Consider the following 5,691-nt stretch of genomic DNA (forward strand, 5'->3'; position numbering starts at 1 on the left):
ACATCTGAAAGGATAAACAGAACCCAGCATACGACCCATGCAATGGCAAATGCCATTGTAGATAAGGGCCGAAGGCCACACACAGGCACACCTGGGGAGAGGTGTCTTACAATAGGGTCAAGGTCAAGGACAAAGAGCTACAGTGCTAGTGCTGCCGCTTAAGTATGATCACAGAAGTTGCTCAAAATTTGATTTCCACGTGGAAAGGCCTCTGCCTGTGGAGCACAGCCTCAAATGGCCTCCTGCCTGGAAGAGGGAAAGGTGGGCCAGCTCTGCCATGGGTCTTAGAGGACAATTCTTGTTCTTGGTGCACTTTTCCTTGGGGTCCTCTTTTCTCATCTCTTTTTTCCCTAAGAGGACTAAGAGTCAAAGGTAAAATCAGGTATAAAGTGAGAGAAAGGAGCCACATTTAATAGAGGGGCCATGCCAGAGAGACAAAACCAATTCTTATAACGCGAATGTACACCAGCCCAGCTTCTGGAGGCTCTCTACACCTGGAGCAACCTATGAGGGATGTGAGAGGGGCAACCAGAATCACCTGGGAGAATATCTCTTAGCATGGAAGAGGTGTGTACTTTTCACCTAGCAAACCACACACACATTTCTGTGCTTCCCATATTCTCTACCACAGTCATATTATTTTGACATCACAGAACTACAATAAGTGCCATAAGATGAAAAAGAGCTAAAACACTTATACTTAAAGTATACTTACTTTAGGTTACTTATTCAGCTAATCACACTACAGTTTTTCAGATTAGCATTCCTCCCACTGCTTCTGAGGTTTGAACTAGTCAACAAATAAATGCCATTCATAGTTCATTTTTTACCATTGGATTCTGGAGCAGATGCGACCTATCTTAATATTAGCATATCTGTCACTATGAATCATTTGAAATCGCTACATAGTTGCTTTTGTTTTTCCCTCGTTAAGCAAATCTTGAAAACTACTTTTCTAAGTTTAAAGATGTACAAATGGTATATATCTCAAAGAATTGAAAACAAGATCTCAAAGAGATATTTTTATTTGTTCATCCATGTTCATAGCAACACCATTTACAATAGCCAAAAGGCAGAAGTAACCCAAATTTCCAGCAGCAGATGACTGAATAAAATATGTGGCATATCCATTAAATGGAATGTTATTCAACCTTAAAAGGAAGGAAATTCTGACACATGCTGCAACACATGGATGAACCTTGAGGACATTATGTTTAGTGAAATAAGCCAGTCACAAAAAAGCAAACATTGTGTGATGCCAGTTATATGAGGTATCTAGAATAGTCAAATTCATAGAGACATAAAGTAGAACAATGGTTGCAAACGCTAGAGGGAGGGAAGAATGGAGAATTATTGTTTAATGGATATAATATTTTAGTTTTGCAAGATGAAAAGATTTCTGGAGATCCGTTGCACAACAGTGTGAATCTACTTAACGGTAGTGAACTGTACGCTTAAAAATGGTTAAGATGGTAAATTTTATATTATGTGCATTTGACCATAATTTAAAATAAAAAATAAATGAAATATACAGAGTACAAGCTATTATTCTATTGTATGATAAAGACTTTGAGAAAGAAGTAAAATTTCAGCAGATAATCTTTGAAAAAGAGTAGGGTTGGGGGCTGGAAGTCTTGAGAAGAGATTTAGAGGTAAAGGGGGCAGCATTCAGAAATCCATTAGGAATCCACTGGCAATTAATATACTGAGGAATGACACTAGGAATAAAAGTATATGCATTTACAGCAGAATTCTGGATAGATCTAGAAGGTAGGAAACTATATAAAATGAGAGTGAGGGTCTGGAAGCTAAGGGGGTGGCTTCAGGCACGGATGGACATGATGGGTAATAGCAAGCCACCGTGGGGGTTTGATGAGAGAGGTGACACTGTCAGAGCAGCAGGTGAGAAAAATGAATTTGGCAGCTCCACAGATGTGTACCAAAAAATTATGTTTTTATACACTATGCTTTTCAAACTGGGGCCAATCAACTTGTCATTCATTGAAATGTTTTCAGCACATATTATGCTGACACACGAGGATGCATATGTTACATTTTAGATGACCAAGAAAAAACTCGGGTCATTTCTGCTAAGATGCCATGCGCAGGGTCTTACTGATTCAACAGCTTAGACATCTGAAAGGATAAACAGAACCCAGCATACGACCCATGCAATGGCAAATGCCATTGTAGATAAGGGCCGAAGGCCACACACAGGCACACCTGGGGAGAGGTGTCTTACAATAGGGTCAAGGTCAAGGACAAAGAGCTACAGTGCTAGTGCTGCCGCTTAAGTATGATCACAGAAGTTGCTCAAAATTTGATTTCCACGTGGAAAGGCCTCTGCCTGTGGAGCACAGCCTCAAATGGCCTCCTGCCTGGAAGAGGGAAAGGTGGGCCAGCTCTGCCATGGGTCTTAGAGGACAATTCTTGTTCTTGGTGCACTTTTCCTTGGGGTCCTCTTTTCTCATCTCTTTTTTCCCTAAGAGGACTAAGAGTCAAAGGTAAAATCAGGTATAAAGTGAGAGAAAGGAGCCACATTTAATAGAGGGGCCATGCCAGAGAGACAAAACCAATTCTTATAACGCGAATGTACACCAGCCCAGCTTCTGGAGGCTCTCTACACCTGGAGCAACCTATGAGGGATGTGAGAGGGGCAACCAGAATCACCTGGGAGAATATCTCTTAGCATGGAAGAGGTGTGTACTTTTCACCTAGCAAACCACACACACATTTCTGTGCTTCCCATATTCTCTACCACAGTCATATTATTTTGACATCACAGAACTACAATAAGTGCCATAAGATGAAAAAGAGCTAAAACACTTATACTTAAAGTATACTTACTTTAGGTTACTTATTCAGCTAATCACACTACAGTTTTTCAGATTAGCATTCCTCCCACTGCTTCTGAGGTTTGAACTAGTCAACAAATAAATGCCATTCATAGTTCATTTTTTACCATTGGATTCTGGAGCAGATGCGACCTATCTTAATATTAGCATATCTGTCACTATGAATCATTTGAAATCGCTACATAGTTGCTTTTGTTTTTCCCTCGTTAAGCAAATCTTGAAAACTACTTTTCTAAGTTTAAAGATGTACAAATGGTATATATCTCAAAGAATTGAAAACAAGATCTCAAAGAGATATTTTTATTTGTTCATCCATGTTCATAGCAACACCATTTACAATAGCCAAAAGGCAGAAGTAACCCAAATTTCCAGCAGCAGATGACTGAATAAAATATGTGGCATATCCATTAAATGGAATGTTATTCAACCTTAAAAGGAAGGAAATTCTGACACATGCTGCAACACATGGATGAACCTTGAGGACATTATGTTTAGTGAAATAAGCCAGTCACAAAAAAGCAAACATTGTGTGATGCCAGTTATATGAGGTATCTAGAATAGTCAAATTCATAGAGACATAAAGTAGAACAATGGTTGCAAACGCTAGAGGGAGGGAAGAATGGAGAATTATTGTTTAATGGATATAATATTTTAGTTTTGCAAGATGAAAAGATTTCTGGAGATCCGTTGCACAACAGTGTGAATCTACTTAACGGTAGTGAACTGTACGCTTAAAAATGGTTAAGATGGTAAATTTTATATTATGTGCATTTGACCATAATTTAAAATAAAAAATAAATGAAATATACAGAGTACAAGCTATTATTCTATTGTATGATAAAGACTTTGAGAAAGAAGTAAAATTTCAGCAGATAATCTTTGAAAAAGAGTAGGGTTGGGGGCTGGAAGTCTTGAGAAGAGATTTAGAGGTAAAGGGGGCAGCATTCAGAAATCCATTAGGAATCCACTGGCAATTAATATACTGAGGAATGACACTAGGAATAAAAGTATATGCATTTACAGCAGAATTCTGGATAGATCTAGAAGGTAGGAAACTATATAAAATGAGAGTGAGGGTCTGGAAGCTAAGGGGGTGGCTTCAGGCACGGATGGACATGATGGGTAATAGCAAGCCACCGTGGGGGTTTGATGAGAGAGGTGACACTGTCAGAGCAGCAGGTGAGAAAAATGAATTTGGCAGCTGCATGAAGGATTGACTGCAGGGGAGCCATGCTAGAAGCAGGGAAGCCAGTGAGGAATGGGTTTTGATTATTGGTCTTGGCACATAAGCATTTACTTGCCATTAAACTGATCTTACCACAATAAGTCACAGTAGTACAATAAAATGGCTCAGTATTTTACAGCAAGAAGTCTCGAAGGAAACCCCAATATGGAAGACCCAGATGCAAAAGGAAAATATTGAAGAAAGCATTAAAAGAGAAAAAAAATGGAGGAAAATATGAAGACTAACATATCAGAGAAAAAACCTGCAAAATATAGTGATTTATGTTAGAAAACTAGCATTCTTTTCCTCAAAAATAGCCGAAATATTTAAGTCTAGCAAAAGGCAGTTTTACACATTGATAAGTATTTCTTCCTAAGACTTAAATAACCAAAAACTCTAATAAAACAGAATAATGTGTGTGTGCGCGCACACACACACACACACACAAAGCATAAAAGAAAGTACTAAACAACTTATAGAATAGTAAGGGCCCTATTCCCAGTGGAGTGTAGGATATGAGTGAGTTAGAAGAGCAAAGTGTGTGCATCTGTACACACGTGTGTTTGTGCATGTATGCTGATACACAGGGTTGGTAGATGCATACGGTAAAAAATATATGATAGAGCCAAACAGACCCAAGAAGAATGTGATGATGCGGGCTTACACATAGACTTTATTGTCAAAAGTAGTTACTGGCAAAAAATTAGCTTGTGAAAAAGCACGAGTGTGGCTAAAAATAAACCTATTTTTTTAGCTTCTTTTTTATTTTAATTTTTTTTAACATTTTATTTATTTTCCCCCTCTCCCCGCTCCCTTCTCATAACCACTAGTCCATTGTCCATGTCCCTGAGTCTCTGTTTGTTTGTCCTGCTCATTTGTTGCTTTTAGGTTTATATCACACATATAAGTGATATCATGTGATTTTCAATCTTTTCTGTCTGGCTTATTTCACTTAGCATGATTATTTCAAGGTCCATCCATGTTGTTGCAAATGGCAGTATTTCATCCCTTCTTATGGCTGAGTAATATTCCATTGTTTATATGTACCACACTTCTTTAGCCAATCATCTATCACAGGACACTTTGGTTGCCTCCATGTCCTGGCCACTGTGAATAATGCTACTATGAACATTGACGTGCAATATCTTTTCAAATATGGGTCTTCAAGTCTTTGGGGTAAATACCCAGTAGAGGGATTGCTGGATCATATAGTAGATCAATTCTTAGTTTTCCGAGGAACCTCCACACTGTTTTCCACAGTGGCTGTACCAATTTGCAGTCCCACCAGCAGTGTATGAGGGTTCCTATTTCTCCACACCCTCTCCAACATGTTATTACTTGTCCTGTTGATTATAGCTATTCTAACAGGTGTGAGATGGTATCTCATCGTGGTTTTGATTTGCATTTCTCTAATAGCTAGTGATGTTGAGTATCTTTTCATTTATTTGTTGGCCATTTATAAGTCCTCCAGGAAGAAGTGTCTGTTCAGGTCCTCTGCCCATTTTTTGATTGGATCATTTTTTTTTTTTGTCATTGCTGAGTTGTATGAGTTCTTTGTATATTTTGGAGATTAGGCCCTTATCGGAAGAATTGCTTGCCAATATATTTTCC

This window comes from Pteropus alecto, unplaced genomic scaffold, assembly GCF_000325575.1.
Source record: "Pteropus alecto unplaced genomic scaffold, ASM32557v1 scaffold13, whole genome shotgun sequence".
NCBI lineage: Eukaryota > Metazoa > Chordata > Mammalia > Chiroptera > Pteropodidae > Pteropus > Pteropus alecto.